The sequence below is a fragment of the Danio rerio genome, chromosome 8, assembly GCF_052040795.2.
Source record: "Danio rerio strain M-AB ecotype USA chromosome 8, GRCz13ab, whole genome shotgun sequence".
In the NCBI taxonomy this organism is placed as follows: domain Eukaryota; kingdom Metazoa; phylum Chordata; class Actinopteri; order Cypriniformes; family Danionidae; genus Danio; species Danio rerio.
Genome location: NC_141028.1, coordinates 32,715,497 through 32,740,984, shown reverse-complemented (window position 1 = coordinate 32,740,984; position 25,488 = coordinate 32,715,497). Strand labels below are relative to the sequence as shown.

The 25,488-nt window shown below is 33.1% G+C and overlaps 1 protein-coding gene across 4 annotated transcripts in view; it reads right to left on the bottom strand.

The window, feature by feature from the left end:
* The window catches only part of si:dkey-91m11.5, a 95,337-nt gene that overhangs the window by 50,186 nt on the left and 19,663 nt on the right, over window positions 1–25,488 (bottom strand). The window lies entirely within an intron of this gene.

Below are 25,488 nucleotides of genomic sequence, written 5' to 3'. Positions count from 1 at the left end.
GTCCATTTTTCAGGGTTCAAAATGAGCCAAAATTAACAACAAATAGTATTTACATACTGCTCACTTTGTGAGAAAATACTATTGAAAAACCATGATTGCAATGTTTATATCTATGCTAAATCTCAGATAGTCAGAGATGTAATTTATATTTTGGTTAAAATAATGGTGTCTGGAAAGCAGCAAGTTCAGAAACTGAAGTTAATGACCACGATTTTAGAAAAGATTTGCTTTTAATGTGTGATATGAATATAAAGTGTTCATAAATAACTATCGAGAATTCAAATGAGTCTAGTTTTGTATCTAGAAACAGTATTGCATGTCACAACTTAATAAGCGGATAGGATTTTATTAGCTTTTAAATAACATCAACAGCTCATTTGATTTACAATTAAATCAATTTCAATATAATATTAATGCTACTTTTATTTTTATTCCCTGAAAGTGGCAAACATCCCAAAACAGGTCAAGCTTTCCATCTTAAATGCCTGAAATAGTCAATGCATCCGTCAGTTCAGCAGTCTCGTTTATCTTTTATCTCTAAATGTAATTTAAACAGAGGACTGAAACCTTAGCCAGAAAGACTCATCACTGCCTGAGCTTTCTGCTTTTTTGCAATAAAGATTTTGATGTGTAATTGAAAGCAACAGTGAAAGTCTGCTAAGCGAAGACAACCGAAGCCTTTAGGAATTCATCACCCATTTCCAATTTAATCTTGGAAACGTTATCTGCCATCTCTCTAAATCACAGCCTCAATTAAGCCTCCTGTTCATCATTAATGCATGACGCCACAGCTAAATTATGCAAAATGTGTGTAGTAAAATGCAGAGATTGTATTGTAATTTTTCTCCTCTGACAATGAAGATGGATTGGATGTTATCGTTTACGCTTTATTATTTATATTATGTCACTAGAACAAATTCTGACCCTACCATCTGAATATCGCAGCAGAAATCAAGACTCATCAGGCCAGGCAACGTTTTTCCAATGTTCTATTGTCCAATTTTGGTGAGCCTGTGTAAATTATAACCTCAGTTTCCTGTTCTCTGCTGACAGGAGTGGTACCCGGTGTGGTCTTCTGCTGCTGTAGCCCATCTGCTTCAAGGTTTAATGTGTTGTGCATTTAGAGATGCTCTTCTGCATACTTCAGTTGTAACAAGTGGTTATTTGAGATACTCTTGCCATTCTATCAGCTCAAACCAGCCATTCTCCTCTGACCTCTGGCATCAACAAGGCATTTGTGCCCACAGAACTGCCGCTCACTGGATATTTTCTCCTTTTCTGACTATTCTCTTTAAAGATCGTCTTAATCATGTCTACATCCCTAAATGCATCGAGTTGCTGCCATGTGATTGGCTGGTTAGAAATTTGCGTAACGAGTGGTTGGACAGGTGTACCTAATAAAGTGGCTGGTGAGTGTATGTTACATGTATGTAAAAAACTGTTAAACTAACTTTAACTAGCAATCTGGTGATTTAGTACTGTAAAGTAGAGGTGATGTGAATTAGAATAACCAGTATCAAGTCATTGTTGCGTATGTGATAAATACATAGATCTACAGCATCAAATGAGGGCTAAAAGTCAATCATAATGCTTTATTTTATGGGAAAAAATAAATAAATAAATAAATCGGTCCCACTTTATATTAAGTGTTCTTAACTACTATGTACTTACATAAAAAATAAATACAATGTACTTACTGTGTTTATAATGTATTTAAGAACACTTGTGGTGCTTTTGAGTGGGGATAGAGGTTGGGTTATGGACAGGTTTGGTGGTATGGGTAGGTTTAAGGGTAGGTTAAGGTGTAAGGGATGGTCAACAGTGTATTAACAAATGTAATTACAAAAGTTAACTACACATGTAATTGCATACATGTATTTAATCAAGCATAAGTACACAGTAAATACATGTATTTACACAATAAGTACATTGTAACAAACAATCAATTCCTGTGTAAGTACATATTAGTTAAGGCCACTTAATATAAAGTGGGACCAAAAAATCTATTTAATTGCCTTTGTTTGAAAGCACAAATTTTTTTTGCAACTTGAGCCAACATTTTCCTCATTTGACCTGCTTGCTATTGTGACAGAGTTCATATATATCCCACACCTCCAGGGAATCGCACTCATCCTAACCAAAAGAAACAGTTTAATGGGGGAAGTCGAGTCACGTCTTTATTATTCCTCCAGCCTGACACAATGAACTAATGAACAATGAAAGACCAGAGGACTCCAATAGTGCCTCTGTCCTGACGGGGACCCTCTTTTACTGGCAGTGAAAGGATGATATGAAATTTAGAAATGCTGGCGGAAATCTGAAACCGAAGTCAAAGCAGTCCATTTAGGAGCACCCCGACAAGACCCCATTTAGCAGAAACTAATACCTCTTAATCACTCCAACAGCAATGAATAATTCAACACCATTGTTCTTGTTTTAATTACCATTGATGAGGATTAAGGACTACATGGATGAATAGCCGCATTAGTGATGCCATTTTAATATAGAGCATGTTCAGATTTAAAAATGAGCAGCAGCTGCTGAGATGAAGGCAGGCAAATGCACTTTTCACATAAAACATATGTATAAAATGTATAAAACAACTGTACTTATGCAAATGGTTTATGAAAAATTTAAAAGTCTGCTTTTTAGTTCAATGCAAGGAGCACATATGCTGGGTTCACACCAAATGCAAATTTAAGTATTCACGCTAGGAGATTACATACAAAGTCAATGCGCAAATGAGCGAAAAGAGGCAAATTTTCACATGGTGACACGAATGATGTGGATTACGTTTGTTACAAACATGTCAAATTCACCTCAATTGCATTCTCCGAGCAAGTTCAAGTAATTTAATCAAGTGAAAATTTCAAGTGAGACAAAAAACATGCAAATAAACTAGCTTTGACACTAATATGAATCTAGCATATTATAGGCTCAGTTCTCGGGATTCGCCATTAACAGGTATGTTTATCAAAGCAAATTGTAACTTTTTGTTTTATATATTTTATACTCTAATGTGACATCAAAATATAATAAGAGTACTATAGTTCAGAACAATAGGTCAATATAAAACATCCCATGTTATCAGAATTTACTCTAAAAAAAAATAACTCAAGAGGTCTGTTATCACTACATAGATTAATGCATTGTTGTAACTTAAAAAATACTAAACTACTGATAAGATGAAAATTTTTAAGTAGCCAGTATAATTTTATTAGGTTTTATTATTATGTTTTTCCAAAACAGGAAAATTACATCAACTAATGTGGCTAAATAAAAGGTAAATATCTGTCAATTTGTTTAAAACAATATGTAACTTGTAGCGACCCAAAGAAATTGGGTTGATAACTCAATTTTTCCACCTTAATAAAGTTGTTTTGTATTTTCAAGTCCACACATTGATGTTTTTTATTTTTCATAGGGTTTTAGGGACAGTACATGCTTTTGGTTTGTAAAACAATGAAAATCTGTGGTGTAAAACAAATAAAAAATTACTAGAAAACAAAAATGTTAAATGTATTTCTTACAAGCAACTAAATGTACAGTAAACAGTCAATTTTAAAACAAACAAAAGATTAAACAATTTCAGCTATTTAATTTAAGGTTCTAAACTTAAAAACTTGCATGTAAATAAGTACTTAACACTGAATTTGTTTGAAATTTTAATAAAAAAAAATAAAAAAATTTCAGTACTTGACTTAAACAATGGAGTTTATGCTATGTAAAAATGCCTTTGATTATTGAGTAAAAGGTAATTTTGCTTTTGGTCATTTTAATAAGTGTGTTGTCTGAAATTAATTTTATTACATGTTGTCGTAACTTGAATTTATTGATACAAACTGTTGCGTTATTTTTGTACTATACTTAATATGTATGTGTATTTATTACTTTATTTATCACTTTGGAAAAACAATAAAGTTAACTTGATTGATTTGTGTTGGGATCACAAGAAGAAGAAAAAAACCTAGGATTTGTTGCAGTATGCAAGGAGAGAGAATAGGACCTACAACTTTGATTCCAAGTGCTCTGGTATAAGGTTAGATTAGTAGATGTTAGTTAATTTAACATGAACAAAAAATGAACAATACTGAATAATACAGCATACAAAAAATATTCATCAAGAAATAGTTTACATCAAATGATGGTTAACATTAGTTAATGCACTGTGAGTTAATAAGAACTAACAAAGAATGTTAACAAAGTTGAATAAATACTGTATTAAATATAATGCTCCTTGCTTGTTTACTTTAGTAAATACATTAACCTACAGAAATTTTCAAAAGTGTCACCATTTATCATTTTGCCAAATAAATACTGTAATTGATTATATTCTAATCTGAAATTCTAAAGACACATTATCAGTAGTTCATAGAATAAAACACAAATTAACATTGTACTCAAATAATGTACCTTTAATGACAAATCCAGAGAACTCATAGGCTCTCTTATTTTTTCCAGAGTATCAAAATTATCCAGGAAAAATTACACCGTCACTCTGTACTGTACATCAGTTGTGATTCAGAGACTGCAGTGATTTGAGACATGATGAATCCTCGTAGACTGTCCTGACAATTGTGAGTTATCTCTTTCTCTCTGTCTGTATTTGTAGAGTAAGTCGTTTAAAGCCCGTCATTCATTTCCTGCAGTCTGTGAACAGCTCAGCACTGGTGAGACGTCCAGACGCAAGCGTATCGACTATGTGTCTGTCTTATCTGCTGTGCTGATCAGCTCAACGCAGACAAAGTCTGATGCTATATACAGCTCTGTGGACATACACAAGACACACACACACACACACACACACACACACACACACACACACACACACACACACACACACACACACACACACACACACACACACGTGGGGTCTTGATAGATTGATCCCCCACAGCTCTTGCTCTGTGCATTTAAACTTGTAATGTTAATTCATTTTCAATAGTCAGAACAAATGTAATAACAGAGCAAATTAAATTTGTGGATTTAAAATGTTATTAAGCATCAATAACTTTTTTTCGCTTTGAGTATTATAAACTCTAGATGATAAACAGTAAAGACCAAAGTGTATTTTTTCCAAAGATATCTAAACAGAGAACGTAAACCAAATGATTCAGCAGCTGTTACTGTTTTAGTTTGGGAAGGCCATTTTTGAGAAAATGCCTGACAGTGAGGGAGAGAAGAACACAGATATAGTCTCAGCAAACTTTTTGCAGAAATCTTGTTTTGCATGCTATCTGCATTAAATTTGAATTATAAAGCCATAGGCAAATCTCTTCTAGATTACATAAATGATTTCATGTGTTTGTATATGGAAAAAATAATAAAAATAATAATAAAAAAAGGTAAAAAGTGGTAAAACTCTTTTGGACCATAGCAAAGCGCAAAGTGTCATCTTTCCAAAGATATCTTATTTGTTTTTGTAGCTCGCTGGGGTCAAGAACTGTTACTTTTTAAAATTAGGTAGGCGTTAATCCCTATAATTGAGTGCTGGCTAACAGGTTAAATGGTGATATTAATAGCATGAATATTACAAAATATTAAAGCAATATTGTTTTATCCAGAAAATAAGTTAAAATAAAAACCAAATAAAACACTTAAATCCACTTAAAACTCCAATACAATTAATGCAAGCAAAACATGCTGAACACTAAACGTATATTTAAACTGGGGTCAAGGTCGAGAGACAAATTTGTATTTGAAAAGAATAGCTTAGTTTCCACTTTAAATGAACTTACTAATGTTAAAAGTTTTTAATTTGTGAATGACACTTTAATTTCTGTTCATTAAATCATCATGTAAGATTATGATGACTGTTTAATCCGTCTTGTGAAAAGGGTCCATTAAAACATGGAGGGAACATAAATGAATAAATAAATGTCTACATTTTTTGGTAAATTACTGTATTGCATTATTTTTGTCATTCACCAATGTATTGAAGTACTAATGTCTGCACAACATATACTTTCTTAAGAAAACAAAAAACAAAACAACCATAAGCACGAGCACACACACATAAAAAACAACAACCATATACTCATGTGAATGAGAAAGTCATATGATGACCCAAAGCTCATCACAAACAACTTTTCTCACAAGCAAAGGAGCAAACAAATAGAAGGCGCTCAGTGTCATTCACATAACTACTAAACACCATTATGGTAACACACATAAAATTAAAGTAATGCAATAAATCTTATTTATCAACATTAGGTGTAACAAAAATCTTGAATACGCTTAAAGGGTCACGAAACACCAAAACACATTTTTTGAGCTGTTGACAGTCGTATATGTGTCCCACACTGCTAAAAACACTATTAGGACACCTATATTTCACTAAAAAGTGTAAATTGGTTGTTTTTGCGTTATTTCAAGCAAATTCGTACTTCCTGTTTGAAACGAATTTTTGAAGCTGCGTCACGGTCATGACATAATACCGTTGTATTCCAGCGTGCAGACTGGGCGTCTGTGCCAGAGTGAGTCTTATTACGTCTTACAGTGTGTTGCATTAATGCATGAGTAAGGCTTGGTTCAAACCAATCAGCGCGCTCTATTGTGCAACTTCATTAATATTCATTAGTGTCACCGTGTTTACGCCACAGAGACGCCACGTTGTGTTGGCAAAACAAGCGTGAAGTGTAGCTTTTATAGTTTGCTGCCATTAAGTTTCGTTTTCATTTTTCTCTCTGTGAGAGCTCAGCTGGAGTCACGTGTGGATTAACAGTGTACGCGACGCTCGACAACAATAACTTACGTGTCTAAGGAGGAACATTGTTTACCTGAGAGCTGTTCTCATCTGCAAACACTGAAATCCGGATTCGCTTGTAACGTTAGTCTTCTCTTCATAAAGACGCGGCTCTAGTTGCTGGTGATTGTCCTGTCTCTACAGATTTGGTAAGTGAGCCACCAGTGCTCTTTGTTTATTCAGTTTGTTTGTATCGAATTAAGTTAACTATTGCACTGAGTGCAAACATAGCACCGCATTTTGTGACCGGAATAACACACGCGGCTTTCTGACGCTACTTGCCGTGTGCATCTAAGTTTCCGGGAAATGCAGAGTTTTTTTTTCTCTCATTCGCCGTGCGGTATCAAACATTGCATGAAAAATACACGCTTAGAGCAGATCCTCGAATCAAATATCGCGTTTGTCGCGAGGGGCATGAATGAATTCCCTGAATGAAAGAGCCAAACTGCAGTTAAAGTCCAACATTTAATAATTTGGCAAATAATTCGACTACAGATGTCCATGTAGGTTAAACACCATCACTTTCTCATGTGTGTGTATTTTGACTGAAACTCGCGCGTGCCCAAATAGACACTCCCACACCATCCCACTTTAGTTCCTCCGACACTCCCCCCTAAACAGAGCTGGACACGCCCACTTTTCTGACTTTTTCCAAAGTAGAGGTGTGAAAACACCCTGCTGAAACGAGGGGGTTTCATGGCCCTTTAAATCAAGAGAAAAAAAGAAAAAAAAAATTATGTTAAAAAAACTCTGGAAAAGTGAATTCACTGTTATTCACCATATACAGTTGAAGTCAGAATTATTAGCTTCCCTGAATTATTAGCCCCCGTTTATAACGGTTAATACATTTCTAAACATTATAGTTTTCACTTCAACTTCAACTATAAGGACTGCCCGATGGCCCGGGTGAGAAATACCCGGGGCAGTTGACGGGACCGTTACTGGCCCAATCAGGACAGTGCTGCCTTTTTATAAAAGTGTAAATAAATAATACAGTCTTAGAATCAAGAAACACTTTTAAGCCTTTAAATGCTACTGTTACATTCAACTGCAGAACAGGAGTTACATGTGTGCGTTTGTTTGTATGTGGGTGTGTTACAGGTACGAACAGCATTGGAGGATCCGCATTTCGCGCTGATGGTGTTGCTGGCGCTGGGTTTGCACCACTAAATGCTGGTCGGCGCAGAGTTTAAAAAGCCAGCACAAACTGCCATGGCGATCTCTCTCTCTCTTTCTCTCACGCGCGCGCTTTCACTCTCACACTTTCTGTGGGTCTCTGTGAGGACAGTCTCTCTTTGTGAGGACTAGTCTGAGAAAATATGTTTTAATTTTGTTTGTGATTTAATGCTCTTATCTAAAGTCTTTGAGATTGCAAATTGCTTGTGAACTCCTCTAGTTAACTCATACCTGTTTGAGTGACACTAACTTCTCTGTGATGTCGTAAACACCATATTGCTTTTTTTGGTTCCTCTTATCTTATTGGATGTTGTGAGGACGTTGTTTTTGTCCATAACTTTATAACAACCAATACAGCTAGGGGACTTATGAGGCTAAGGTCTTGGAAGCAGACATTTATGTGGGTACAACACTACGAATAAAATGAAGCGAGGTTTGCCATCAGTTTAGCAAAGCTGCCACCTTTTGTTAAATAATTTAGAACTACAATAAAATACCAGCAAATTTTCCATACTGCTCTTTGAATTTCATAACACGTTTAACATTTTTTAAATATTTAAATTAAAAATTTACAGATGTTATTTTTGACACATATTTAAAATATGTTTAGAAATAGCTATTAACTTTTGCTTATTTATTTATTTATTTATTTATTTTTGGTGGGGCCAGTGAAAATTTTGGGAGGCAAGAAAAAATCTGATCCACTGGTCAGATAGTCTGGTTTGGTCTGAACCACTCAAAAAAATCCTTAGCGTTGAAACCTGGGTTGTAAAGAAATATGAAGAAGCCTTGAATTTTCACATCTAGTTTTTACTTCATGACACCAATGAGACAGAGCTGTCCACTCACGGCCATCCAAATCAACAGTGCAAAACAACCACTTACAGTACATCCAGAAACACTGTGATTTACACAAATTCCCTAAAAGACAATAAAAGTATTGATGGAAAATTGGAAAGAGAGTTCCACAGCAAAACACCAAGGATCCCATTTTCAATTTATTTATATAAGGCTTATAGAGGATGTGTGTATGAGGACGTTAGTATTGGACAAAAATGTAAGCCACTCAAATCCCTTCAGTAAGAGAGAAACAGGAAAAAGAGGACTCCGAAAACCCAGAGACAGCCCTGCTGAGTTGCCTGGCATGAAGCCTGGTTAAAACGACAGAATAATAGACAGAGGCTGAACAAATAAAGAGGTAGAGGATTACAGAGCGTGATGGAGAGGTCTGGATTTTGAAGGAAGAGCCGTGCCAAAGGGCAGCGCGTGTTACTTTGAGATTAGCAACTAGCATTGAGCTTATGAGCAAAACAATTCCTGTGGCTAACACCAAGGCCGCATGGATGGTAAAAATGGGATATGTTTCATACCGAGACATCCATACAAATATCCTGATGTCATTTCCTGCATGAAAGAAACAAGCGTTCAAAAGCTTTTTCATTAAGTCACTGAGACTTTTTCTTGAAGGAGAAAAAACAGCCACAGTTTTCACACTGTATTAAGCGATGCACCCCTTTCATATAGTGGTAAAAATAAGGAATGTTTAAATCAAATAAGCATGTAAGAATCATCATACAACACTAAAGACTGGAGTAAATAGAAAAAAGTATAATTACTTTACTTTGTTACTTTGCATCAAAAGTAATTTCTCAAAATATTAGTTTTTCTACATATTTTATAGTTTTTGCCGCAACTGTGGACATACGGTTTAAAATGGTTTGCAAGCAGATGGCAACATTGTCCAACAATCCCACAATCGCTGCACACAAATTTTTGAAAACATCAAAAGATGTACACTAGGCCTGTAACTGTAACTGATGATGTCATTTTGTAAAGAATCACTAATTGCCTTTGCACACACATTTCTGTGTGTTAAACTACTCCACATGCACAGGATATCAATATTAGACCTGGTAGTAAATATATTTAATTGGTAATGTTATATGTAATATGTTATATGTAAATTTATAAAAAAATTTATTATGATATAAATAAATAAACAAATAAATACAGTATATTTAACAATATGTTATAAATAAATACAAAATATAACTTAAAAAAATACAGCATATAATTAATATTATGTAATAAATAACTAAATAAATGCATTTTAATTAATAATATGTAATAAACAAATGAATACAGTATATAATTAATGATATGTAATAAATAAATTTATAAATACAGTATATAATTATTCATATATAATAAATAAATAAACAAATATATCAATACAATATATAATAATAATCTGTGATAAATAAATGAATAAATACAATATATCAATATATATAATCTATATATATATATATATATATATATATATATATATATATATATATATATATATATATATATATATAAACAAATATACAGTGTATAATTAATAATATGTAATAAATAAAAACAGTATATAATTAATAATGTGTAATAAATACACAAATAAATACAGTATATAATTAATAATATATAATAAATAAATAAACAAACAAATAAATACAGTATATAATTAATAATCTTTAATAAATAAATAAATAAAAATAGTATATAACTACTAATATGTAATAAATAAATAAATACAATATATAATTAATAATATGTAATAAATAAAAACAATATATGATTAATAATAGGTAATAAAAACATGAACAAATAAACACAGTGTATAATTAATAATATGTAATAAATAAATACAGTATATAATTAATAATATGTTATAAATAAATAAATAAATAAATAAATACAGTCTATAATTAATAATGTGTAATAAATGCATAAACAAATACAGTATATAATTAATAATATATAATAAATAAATAAACAAACAAATAAATACAGTATATAATTAATAATCTTAAATAAATAAATAAATAAAAATAGTATATAACTACTAATATGTAATAAATAAATAAATACAATATATAATTAATAATATGTAATAAATAAAAACAATATATGATTAATAATAGGTAATAAAAACATGAACAAATAAACACAGTGTATAATTAATAATATGTAATAAATAAATACAGTATATAATTAATAATATGTTATAAATAAATAAATAAATAAATAAATAAATACAGTCTATAATTAATAATGTGTAATAAATGCATAAACAAATACAGTATATAATTAATAATATATAATAAATAAATAAACAAACAAATAAATACAGTATATAATTAATAATCTGTAATAAATAAATGAATAAAAACAGTATATAACTAATAATATGTAATAAATACATAAATACAATATATGATTAATAATATGTAATAAATACATGGACAAATAAACAGTGTATAATTAATAATATGTAATAAATAAATACAGTATACAATTAATAATATGTTATAAATAAATAAATACAGTATATAATTAATAATGTGTAATAAATACATAAACAAATACAGTATATAATAAATAATATATAATAAATACATAAACAAATAAATACAGAGTATAATTAATAATATGTAATAAATAAATACAGTATATAATTAATAATGTTATAAATACATAAACAAATACATACAGTGTATAATCAATAAAATGTTATAAATAAATAAATACAGTATATAATTAATAATGTGTAATAAATACATAAATAAATACAGTATATAATTAATAATGTGTAATAAGTACATAAATAAATAAATATAGTATATAATTAATAATATGTAATAAAATAAATAAGTAAATAAGCAAATACTAAACAATTAAAGAAACAAACAAAGAAACAAACAAACAAACAAATAAATAAATAAATAAATAAATAAATAAATAAATAAATAAATAAATAAATGTTTATTTACTGTATGGTGTTTGAACCATAAATTTGCTTATGTTTTAATGTACCTGAATCAAAAAGGACTTTAATACAGAGGCCTGTGGCTCTTAATTTTATTTCATTCACCTTTTGTCAAATGATGCTCACTGTTCATAACTTGGAATATCAATAGCATCTGTGTTAAATCTATAGTCATTTAATCCAAAATTAAATTCAAATAAAAAACTGAAATGAATCAAGTCTGAATAAAGTCACAAATTTTACTCAAACACTTTTATAACAGTGTGATTCAAAACTGGTTTAACCTTCCCAGTGGAGAAATTACTTTTGGCATGTAAACAAACATCCAATAATAATAAAAATATATATAAAAATAAAATGTTATATAATAAGAAAAATAAACGTTTCTGTTTTAGTTTTAAACTGTCAGGTAATAACCCTCATGAGACTTATTTCAGATACAGTACATTATAAAAAAAACAGACACAGTGAACGTACTGTTAACAATCAAATCAGGGCTACCACCATTTTGTTATTGTAAATCTATAAACAAAAAAACACTGGACTTTCAAAAGCGTCAATCTTTCGATGGAACTGGTGCATGTGGAACAAACCCACTGGACAGTGTGACTTTGAATCAGCCACTAAGGAAACGTTCAGGGATGTTTGACCACGACACTCAACTTTCCACAGGAAACTTGCACGTTTGAAGCAAGGTCATCATTCCAGCAAAAACACACATTTCCACAAACATCTACTTAATCTACTCATCTACTTAAACACCAATAAACATAGTATAAGTTGAAACAAGTGACAAAAAAATTTGTAGAATATTTGTGTTCATAAAGTTGAAATACAGGAAACGCATTAAAAAGGCTGCTTAAAACAAGGTATACATAGGAATCTGAGAGTGAAATTGAATACCATTTCAGACCATTTTTAAGACACTTCCCATACATTTTAAGACCTCATCACCACTTTAGGTTTCAACCGGTAACATTGGCGCCATTAACTTACAGTATATTTTCTAAATACTGTTTGTAAAAAAAACATTATTCATACAATATAAGGAATAAAAATGATAATCTAGCAAGTGCACCCTATAGACAAAGACTACAGAATATACATCACTCAGGGGAACGGGGAAAAGTGTAACGTCAATATGGCGAAAGAAGCCCTGCCTTCTAGTACTGAAGCCAATCATCGATCACTAATAGACTGATGATGATTGATGAATGTATGATGGCTCAGACCTGAAGAGTGTTTCTGCAGATTTTGTGACTCAAACGTTTAGAAAATAAATAAAAGAGAAAGTTGTTGTTTAATTTTATTGGTGATTCCTAATATAAAATTCAATTGTATGCTTGGCAAATAATTATAGAGAATTTGTTGTTGTCCCATTCAAACAGAATGCCCGAGCATACTGCCCGAGAGGCATTTCAAAGATGGCCGCGTAAAGTGACTTGCCTTAAAGAAACAGCAGAAATAACGGTGTTGCTTTAGTTACTACACTGAACAAAGCAACATGATGCCAATTCTAGCAGGATTTTATCAATTTTATAAACTACACACAAAGCCCCTTTAAAGCAAGTCATTTTACTCGGTGGCCATGTTTGAAACGCCTCTCAGGTAGTATGCTGGGCATTCTGTCTGAATAGGAAAACATCTCATTCTTAAAAACTGCTTGCCAAGCTTACGATTACATATTTGAAATCAATTAAATTAAACAACATCAGTCTCATAAGTTTCATCACTAAACGTTTGAATCAAACAAAATCGGCAGTTTTTCAGGGTGCCCAGGCTAATGCACATTCGCACTCGAAAGAAACGAGATCACGACACCAACCTCATTTATGGGCTTTCTATACTTTATTCTCCTCTGAATAATGATTGTCTGATTGTGCTGCTCTTCTGATGTAATTCACAACTTGGTCTTGATGGGGAATCTTCTCCAGAAATGACAGCGACTCTTTGTCTACTAATTTGTTGGGTATTTGAGTACTTGTTGTCGTTTGACAGGATGGAATGTACCTCGCGTTCGTTTCATACAGATTACAAAACCAAAATAACTTTTGTTTTCAAGTCTACTTGGTTTATTTTAAAGTAGAATTTTTTATGCTTTATGTCGATACATTTTTCACATCTGTGAACCAAGTATTCGCTGAGATTCCAGTATGTTTGTTGACCACAAAACCAGTCGTTAAAGCACACGTCTGGTCTAAGCCAGAGAAACAGTCTATAACGATCGATGATCCTGTACTAGAAGGTGGAGCTTCATTCGCCATATTGACTGTTACACGTTTCCCTATTCAAAACTATATGAATGACATGTCTTGTGTATTCTAGAGTCTTTGCTATAGAACAGCAGGAATAACAGTGTTGCCTTGGCTCCAAAATTGGCAGATTAAGTTCAGGCAAACTTTAGCATTGTATCTGTACTTTAGCATTGCATTGTACTAGACATTGTATGATCCAAAATTAAACACCATGTAAAATAGAATTTAAGAATTTTAAATACTTTTAGGGCCTTAAATGTGTCTAAAATGTTTTATAAAATGGTAATACTTTTTAAGACCCCGGGGACACACTGTACAATGAATTTCTGAGCACTAAAAGGTTTATGTTCAATACATGGAAATTAAACAATCAATATTTTTGATGTCTACTTAGTTATAACAAATCTCCCCTCAGAATGTCTTTATGGAAATAAACATTGACATATAGGACTACTGTGATTGATTTTGATACAATTTGGTTCAAAATGGTTACAGTTTTCAATGTCAATGATCAAACTGACATTCATTTATTAACCCAAAGCACGTCTCAGCAAAATAAACACACAGTTTATCAGTCAAAGGCTGTGAACGTAAGGAATTCCTTGGAGCATTTTCATGTCTGCACTCGCCCATTCACAGCCGCTCTCATGTCACGCTGTCAAACAAACTCAGGATTCAACCAGGAAGTCTTAAAAAGGCCTTCATTGGAACAAAGTGGGATAAAATAACACCCCTGCTTCCTTGGAATGGAACATTAATAACTGGGAACATGTCTCTGAAATGACAAAGACTCAAATCTATTATATAATGCTATTTAGATCCACAAAGATACTACCAGAGCTTTTAAACTTCAAATCACAGCCTTTCGGTTAGCAGTGAGCACAGATGTTTGTGTCTGCTGGCAGAGACTACAGACACGTCACACACTTCAACACGAGGCAGATTAAACGGTCATGACGCAATATCAGCATTTCTATCCTGCGATAATACAAAAAAAAAAGAGAGAGTCACCACTCTTAGTCTTTTTTTTCTTGCACCAATATGTGCACACAAACTCCGACAGAACCACACACAGATCATCTTAATCCTCGTGTTTGAATATGATCCCAAAGGGGGAGGAAAACACCAGATGTGTAAGGCCATGGGCAATCCATCTCAGGATCAGATGAGCTGATACTCTAACATAACCAGCTGCTCATAACTATCTTCTCCAACTTGAGGATCAAAGTTTATTCAATGCCATGTTACATGATCTGAAAATGTTCGAATGAAACGGTTCATTAGAGGTCAGTTCTGTATAATCTGCAAAAAACTGAGGGCTTATATCCCTTTCACATGTACTGTAGGTTTTAAATACTCCCGCTGACCTCCTGTGTGAGTTTCTTTATGATTCTGAAATAGCTGCAACGATATATTATCTATCTATCTATCTATCTATCTATCTATCTATCTATCTATCTATCTATCTATCTATCTATCTATCTATCTATCTATCTATCTATCTATCTATCTATCTATCTATCTATCTATCCATCCATCCATCCATCCATCCATCCATCCATCCATCCATCCATCCATCCATCCATCCACCCATCCATTCATCCATCCATCCATCCATCTATCTACTATCCGTCCGTCCGTCAGTCCGTCCGTCCGTCCGTCCGTCCGTCCATCTATCTATCTGTCTATCTGTCTGTCTGTCTGTCTGTCCGTCCGTCCGTCCGTCCATCAGTCTATCCATCTATCTATCTATCTATCTATCTATCTATCTATCTATCTATCTATCTATCTATCTATCTATCTATCTATCTATCTATCTATCTATCTATCTATCTATCTATCTATCTATCTATCTATCTATCTATCTATCTATCTATCTATCTATCTATCTACCTATCTATCTATCTATCTATCTATCTATCTATCTACTATGGACTGTCTGTCCATCCATCCATCAGTCCATCCGTCCATTCGTCTGTCTATCTATTTTGTTAAAGCTATAAACAAGGTAAGCATGCTAACAATTTGCTTAAACATGACAACATGTAAACTACATAAAACAGGAACATGCTATTAATATACAAAAATTCAAACATGCTCACAACATTAATATCTAGCTAATAATCTACAGTATAGCTGCGTCCCAAATCGCATACTTCTGCACTATTCTACGTCATTTTGTAGTATAAATAGTGTTAGTAGTGTGTTCACACTGAAAATTCCAAAAATAATAAGTGCACTTTAATTACCCGGAAGATGCACTCATTAAGCCGCTAAAATGAAGTGTGGAATGATGGACACTTCACGCACTCAACGACCGCAGGTTTGCTTACGTAGCGGAAGGGGCGGAGCTATCGGACGCACATGTTGAATAACTTTATTTATTTTGGATGGTGAAAGCAAAATTCTCCTACGAGAGTGATTATGGCACCTCCCGATGGTAAATGCGGCAATACTTACGGCAGGTATTGTTTGATAATTCGGTTGTTTATTTCACTGATTTGGCAACCGTCAAACGTCATCAGGGAAACGATTTGAATTTCCGCTTAGTAAAAAAAAACATTAGTGTGCCATTGGGACGCCACTACATACATATACTATCCTGTTGAGTGTGTAAGTGCAAAAGTACATAGTGCATAAGTGCATAGTGTATAATGTGCCATTTGGGACGCAGCATGTGTATCTATATTACTGCTAGCATATGTTAAACCAGTGTTTCTCAACTACGTTCCTCAAGGACCACCAGCTCTGCACATTATTCATGTCTCCTTAACCAAACACACCTGATTGAAAGACCTGTAATGGGTGTGACAGACAAAAGAGACAGCCAAAACATACAACAATTTAATGTTTAGGCAAAATAGCTAGCAACTGTAGCAATTCAAAAAAAGTTCAAACATGCTAACGGCAAATGCTAATAGTGTTCAAGTTAGGTCTAATCTTTTTATTTAAAGATTGAATCTTTAAAAATAATTATGTCAAACTGAAATTCAATCTGAAAACATTTAGCCTAATAACCTTGTTTTCTTATAATAACTATATATATATTTTTTGTCTTTTATCAAAAATGTCTAACCGAAATACACATCCATCGGCATTTTAGGCAACAATTAAGCATTTCTAAACATGACACAATTTTAATGCTTGTATTTAACAAATCATCTTCTTTCAGCATAGATAAATATTAAACAATTAAGATAAACATAAAGACTAACACAGACAAAAAAAATCATGCTGTGATCAGTACAGTACTTCTATACATGAAACATGAAGCAGCCCGAGTTCAACTTGACAAATCTGTTGAATGAAAATATAATACTTGGCATGTTTACATGTAAATGCAAAGCTCACAAAACAAAGGATGTGGCCTATGTGTGTGTGTGGGTATCAAAAGCTTGTCTGTTTAGTGTTTACCACAGTTGTTTTATCGGGAACATGTGGTTATTGTGTAGCAAATTTCCGTGACACCTCAAAGACAAATCGGTAGACCATTTTCCCCACAGAAGGGAGACGATGTAAAAATAGCGGCAGGAAAAAGCTCTTCAGAGCACTGACAGCCATTCAACTGCTACTATTTTGGATAAAGCAACTTCCTGTTTATGACACACCGTCTACAATGTCACATCAACACCAAAGCAACATTACAGATAAAGATATGGTTGGATAAGATCAAGTGTATATTCTGGGACTTTTTCAGGTTTTTGCTATTTTTCTCGGGATTCCAAAGTTGATAAAATACATTGATACTAGGGTTGCACAATACTGGGAAAACTTGATATTGCAATATTTTACTTAATATGTATATTATTTTATAGATTATTTGGAATGGTTTAAGTAACTTTATTTATTTATTTTTTTTCTGGGGAGCCTAACAGATCTTAGGTATGGAAATTAAATAATCAAATATTTAAATTCTTAAATCAAAAATACTGTTTTGCGTTCAGAAATAGTGTCAAAATTAATTAAATTGTCCTTCAAATGTAATCAGCCAACAGGGTAAATAAAATAATATTGTTCTTGGTTTGAAATGTGGATATTTGCACTAGAAATCAGACAAAAATTCTTAGTAAGCAATGTATTTTCTGCAGTGAAAATGTAAAATAACACCATAGTCTTTGTTGTAAATATAATGAAAGATTCAAGAATCTTCGCTACACTTTCAAATATCATGATTTCTTGTACCCAACCCTCTTAAAATTTGGGGAAAAAAAAACTTTGAAGTGATTCTACAATTCACATGTGTCCTGTGGCTCCTGATCATCTATAATTCTGACTTAACACTGCAGATGTGACTATTGCGGTGCGGACACTCACATTGAGATATTGATGCTGAAACTATATATTGTGTAACCATTTGTATTAGGTTATAGTTAAAAGAACTACAGCATTTCCAGTTCAGCTCACTTATCTTCACCTTTCATTTTAACTTGTCAATCCGTCCCTTGAAAACACAAAAAGCGATAAACTGTTATTTCTTAATAAATTAAATTTCGCAATGTCCACTGAAAAGGCATGCAGTAACGATGACAGCTCATTTATTTTCAAACGACCTGCAAATTCCTGGACACTCTTAATCTTCATTCTTCACATTATGATATAAAAAAGCCTAACCGCAGTGCCAGGTAAATGTGGGAGGACAGAACACATTTATTGTGATTGCTTTAGCCCCTCAGTCAGTAATAAGCCCTCAGTAGCGTAGATTCCATGATGACAGCTCTGTGGGAATGTCTCCCCCCTTCATGTCTTTCTTTGTAAGCTGGAATTGTAAACATCTCCACACTTCACTCACTGACTCAGACTAAAAGTCTGGACTTGCTAAATCAAGTTGTTTTCATAATCCAATGACAATGGTAGAAGGTAGCATATGTCACCGTGCCAAAATAAAGCTGTTCATGATGGGAAATGATTTAGGAGAATTTGTTTTACAATAAATTTAGACAAATAAAGATTTTAGTCACTGTCCAACAAAAGACTGACAGCTGTTATCATAAAACACGTCAGTTCTCTAATTTTCATGTTGAAATATAATACCGCATTCACTGCATAAGGCGATTAAAATGTAAAAAAATGAAAACTTCAAAGTTAAAAGCTGTTATTTGACCTTACCCAAGTTACCAAGCATAATTGATGCATCATAGTTTATATAAATATATATAGTGTCCATATATGAATAAATATATATATATATATATATATATATATATATATATATATATATATATATATATATATATATATATATATATATATATAGTGTACTATATCACTGTTAAGTAAATGTAACCAATCAACCAATCAACCAATCAGCCAATCAAACAATCAAACAACCAACTAACCAAACTACTAACCAATCAACCATCCAATCATCCAACCTACCAACCAACCAACGAACCAACCAACCAACAAACCAACCAAACAACCAACTTATCCATGCAGGGTCTAAATAAGCTATTTTTAAGCTATTTGCATTAATTTAAAGGGTCACGAAACACCAAAACACATTTTTTGAGGTGTTGACAGTTGTATATGAGTACCACACTGCTAAAAACACTATTAGGACACATATATTTCACTAAAAAGTGTAAATTGGTTGTTTTATCGTTATTTCGAGCAAATTCGTACTTTCGGTTTGAAATGAATTTTTGAAGCTGCGTCACAGCTATGAGATCTTAGTGTGTATTCCAGCTTGTAGACTGGATGTATGTACCTGGGAATGACGTATTACGTCTCTGAGTGTGTTGCATTGATTCATGAGTATGGCTTGGTTCAAACCAATCATCCCATTCTATTATGTATGTGCTGCAACTTCATTAATATGCATGCTAGTTTCGAGACTGTACCTAAAACGGTGTTCAGATGGCAGAGAGATGCCACTTTGCGTTGCCAAAAGGAGAGGGAAAAGAATAAGAAATGTTTGGAGATTCGGGTCGTCAGTGTTGCTTTTATAATGTGCTGCAGTCAAGGTTTTGTTTTCATTTTCTCTCTAGGAGAGCGCTGCTGGACTCACGTGTGGATTAGTGCACGCGACGCGTGGCAGGAATACGTTTGTAAGGAACATTTTTTACTCGAGAGCTTTTCTCATCTGGAAATGGTGAAATCCAGATTTGCTGCTCGTCTCCTTTAAAAAAAGACGCAGCTCCAGTATGTGTTGATTGTTCTGTCTACAGATTTGGTAAATGTGTGTGATCAGCGCCTACGCTTTGTTCATTCAGATGGCAAAGTTATAGTTCGTATGGTCAGCAGTACTCTTTAAAGACAGACCTTAGTCAAAATGATTTCTAAGTTACTTAGTTTACATTATATACTACAATATTACGGACTGAAAGATCCACTGCAAATGCTGCTCTCTGAGTGTAGACACCTGAACGCTGTAAGCAAACTATTGCAGACCGTCGTGTTTAATTTTCGCCGCATTTTGTGAAAGGATTGTCTACACGCACACGGCTTTCTGACCTACCGAGTGCATCTGAGTAAACGAGAAATGCACAGTTTTTTTTTTTCTTTTATATGACGTGCGGTATCAAACATTCTACCGTCATTAAACACACTATCTTTCTCCCCTGCGTGTGTGTTTGTTTTTCCTCAGTGAAAATCAGCGCATGCCCAAATGGGAATTCCCATTTTTATTCAAACCCTTTTTTCTCCCCCGATACCCCCACCCAAATAGAGCTAGACACACCCACTTTCTAAACTAGATGTGTGTGTGTGTGTGTGTGTGTGTGTGTTTGTTGGTTGGGGGGTTGGGGGGGGGGGGGTTGGCTGGTTCATGGCCCTTTAAATCATGAACCAACCTGATACTGTCAATTCATGCAGAATGTTCTGAGTTCAGCTTGATAAAACCAAATACTATAAAATTCAGTTTTAAAATACTAAAATATCTGGTCCTGTATGGTACTCAGTGCTGTTATATTTCCAATTGGTTTACCATCATTTAACAGGCTGAATTTAGCATGTACGTCAACTCACTGTGTGAGAAAAAAAAAAAAACAAGTCAAGTTGTGTCTAAGCAGTAAGTTAAATCCAGCAATTAGCAGCTTGATGTAAGACAACATTTGTTAATTCAGATCAAGTCAGTTCAAAGTCGATTCAGTTCAATACTAATTTCAATGTTGCAGGATGCAAGGCAACTGCACAGATCCAAACTACACAAGCCAATGGTGTTAGTAACAATGAATACAAGTTCCACCCAAAAATGGAGAAATTACAAAGAAAAGTTCACAAGCATTTATGTGAAGAATCCCCAAAATCACCACAGTTTGTGTTATATTAGCAGTAATTTTATTATCATGTTGTATAATTGTGTATTTATTGTATAACAGACAAGACTGCTTTTGTTTGTGCTGTTTTATCAGCGATATTTCAAATCAACTGATTTTAACAATTCAAGATGCTTGAATTAAGCAAGTAATATTTTAGACACAACGATGAAAACACGGAGAACTGTTTGAAGCAAAGCCTTTTAAAAACTTGAGTTTCAAAGGAACACAATACACTGTATTTGTACATGAATTCATTTTTGACAGAATTATTTGAATCAAAATGTCTTGCTTCCATTGTAAATAAATCAGGACTGTAGCTATTGATTATTCTACAGATTAATCAAGTATTCTGATAAAGGTGGTTCTTCTTCTTCTTCTTATTGGTATTATAATAAAGAGCAATACTTAATATACAAGAGAAAATAAGTCAGGTCTCTTAAAATAAACAACTAATTTATTTCCTTTTCAGAAACATTTTTAACCAACAGGACGTTTCAAATAAGACAAAACAATTGTAATTAAAGCATGATCAGAACATTTCATTTAATGCAACATTGATGTTTTGTTCCTGAACATTTTAAATGAATCATTTGAGTCAGTGTTTCAAGATCCACAAGACAGTCACTTGTATCTATCTGAAACGAATCAGATGTTTTGAACCAAATAATTTAAATAAATCACTGAAGGCAGGAAACTTGCCACTTTAGTGTCATTTTTATTTATTCATGACAGGCCTAAATTACCAGAGCTCATATACTGCTAAAGAAAAACCCTAAAAAGTATAACTAAAGGATTTTTATCTGTATCATCCTATTCCTACTAAGAAAAACTCTTTCCGGGCAAGCATAAAATGACTACGAAGCCTAAATCCGGACATGCAGTATACTTGAAGGGGACGCGTTACTGATGGGGCTCCTGGCCTTCGCTCCACACACATCGATTTCAGGACATGCCTCTGAGAGTAAGCAGAAAAGTGCCGTGGCGTTAAAAGGATTTGCTTCTTCAGTAAATCAATGGAGCTCTCAACAGCACGGCCACCAGGGAGGCGGCGGCGGTCAAGCGGGTGAGAGTGTAAATGGATTTTACCAGAAAGTCACGCATACGCATTTGCATGGCTACAAGGGGCAACTAAAAAAATAGCCTCTGTCAAAGGCAATTCACTTAGGAGAGCCAGCTGAGGAGTCAATATAAGATTTGTTTAGATTTATGATGAAAGAAAAATAGCAAAAATAGCAGCTGGTCGATAAATGTACTGAATATAGCCTCAACATAGGACAATGACCAATCCGGCTTGCTTTTTCCTAGTAGAAGATGCCATTAGTAATCGTTTGTCACCCTAATGTCTGGCTGCGGACAATTTAGGCAATGGAAAAGCATAGCTGGGTCTAAAATTTGCAGATAGGGTTTAATATAGTATGGCTTTTTTGTTTTTCAAAAGAAAATACTTAAATAGACACATTTACAAATATTTTATTTTGGGTCTGCTCTTGTATATGATAAGTGACTTAAAGGTCATGCACATCGAGATGCATATTTTACAACACATCATAATGATGCAAATGTGTATTTACTTCCATGAAATGGGGAAAAAGTCACAAAACTTCATGGAAAAAAACACCAACAACACAAGCTTAATAGTATTTCCAATAAAATATTGTTTTGCTATACTGTACACTGTAAAAAATATCTGGTAATTAACAGTTTAAGTATTTTGTGATTCACATTTTTTTCTGTTTATTTACGATTGTGAATTGCATAATTGGATGTTGAGTTCTGCTCTGTCGACTTTTGATGTTCAAAAGTCAACTCTACAGTACTTTTTGTTGACATTTTAGTAGCTTGACTTTGAAATAATATATTGTATACAAATTAATATATAGTAAAAAGTAAAAAGTCTGTAAAATTAATTTATTACAAGGTGTTTTGTACCATAAAATTCAACACCATCCGAGACAAAAAATTACTCTAACCCAGGCATGCCCAAACTCTGTCCTGGAGTGCCAGTTTAGACACACCTGAACCAGCCAAGCTCTTTCCAGGTCAGGGGTGTCCAAACTCCGTCATGTAGGTCCGGTGTACTGCAGATTTTAGATTTTAGCTATAACTTGCCTGAACACAAACACACACACACACATATACATATATATATATATATATATATATATATATATATATATATATATATATATATATATATATATATATATATATATATATATATATATATAAATATATATGTATGTATGTATGTATATATATATATATATATATATATATATATATATATATATATATATGTATATATATATGTATGTATGTATGTATGTATATATATATATATATATATATATATATATATATATATATATATATATATATATATATATATACCAGATATCGCATACAGACCCTGAGCATGCATCTACAGCGGTGCCATATTTGTACAGTGCTCCCAGGACTAATGTCATTCAACCGCACTAGACTAATGCTAATGTGAAGATGCTGAACTTAAGGGCTGTGTACGGATGTAGTAACGAGCAAACACAGAAAATAAAGCACAAGGCAGAATATTTCATAGGTAAGATTGCTTTTTACATTTCTGTATGTCACAAACTTTTGTGCTATTGTGCTATTAAGTGTTATTGATGATAATACAGTCACTTGAGGTTGATCATAAAGAAAGTAGCACCAACTCACACTACATATTAGGCTTATGCTAGTTTTGTTGAATTAAATCAGTGAGTTTGGGCACCCCTGCACTGCTAAAATTTTATTAAAAGTCACTTTTCAAGGGTAAAATATATGTGAAGAAAGATCAAGACCCCATAATGCAATTCAAAAGCATAAATAAATGAGGCAAATAAAAAATGAAAACTGCATTTTACGTATTATTTTTTTACCATCTGTGGCTAAGCTGCAATCTTTACTCAGAAATATCTATTAAAAATTTTGCAAACAAACAAAAATATTAACGTAACATATTAAATTAGAAACTTTTGAAGATAAAAGACTACATTTTTGAAAAATAATTTTTACACTATCAAACAGCCTTTTGGCAACATTCAACTCAGCAACCATAGATCTTATAGTAGCTTCAAAATGCTTTTCAGTGCAATAACGTCATCCCAATAGATGAAAACAATTAGTCTGACCAACATTTTAATATCTAAACCGACCATCTAAGCAATTAAGCATTGGTAAGTCCATAAAACCAGCGGTTGGCATGGCAGCTAAAGTCTCTGCGGTATTCAAAAGCTTAAGCCCTCAATAAATCAGCACTGAAAGCGTTTCTGCTTATTTCACACAGTGGAAAGGGATGGTGTTTAGGCCAAATTTCCTCAATTGTTTGGAGTTCCCAAACAAATTTTATAAGCAGATCTCATCCACATACTGAATTAAAATGAAAAAAAGTTAGGGCCTGGGAAAGGGTGGCACAAGTGCTGGACGTGAGGAGAGCATGTTTTTAACCACACACCGCATGCTGGTTTGGCTGATGGCCAGTTCCCTCATGCCTCATCAAAACACTTCCATCGTCCATGGAGGAGGATGAATCAAAGTGACCACACCAAAGCCATTAACTTCTCTTTATTTATCAGATAGGTTTAGAGGAGCTAATGAGAATCAGGGTGGGGCTAGCAAACATACTCATTAAACAGGTTTAAATACATTTTGGTGGGAAAATGGGATATCAAAGCTTAATAAATGCTCAAGTCTGTACTTGAGTAACACAGAATATTCTGCCCAGAAGACACACTCCCACACACAGGACCTCTAGTAGTACTGTGCAAAAGTCTTACCATTAGTTTTGTTGTTTTAGTCATGGTAAAATGACAATATATAATTATCTTTCTGTGTCCACCTAAACCATGAAATTATATTAAGACATAATAAAAATAGCTAATAAAACACAGTCAGGAACTTTCCTTCACACAGTCCAGACTTGAATTTTAAAGATTATATTACCTGTACAAAGAAACAAAATTAAAGGTTGAAAGTGCTGAAACAGAGCCTTTAAATTAGAACATTCTTTCTAACAGGATTCAACAATGTCAGACTAAATACTGACTTTAACATTTTTTATCCAAATTTGGTATAATTTTAGCCTTTCATCCTCATTGTTTATGTCGTAAAACATTTTTTTTTAGATAATGGTTAAATAATGGAAAGATTTCAAAACACTGCACGCATGTCTGGATAGGCAAAATGCCACTTTTTAAAAAAAATGATTGCATCGTAGAT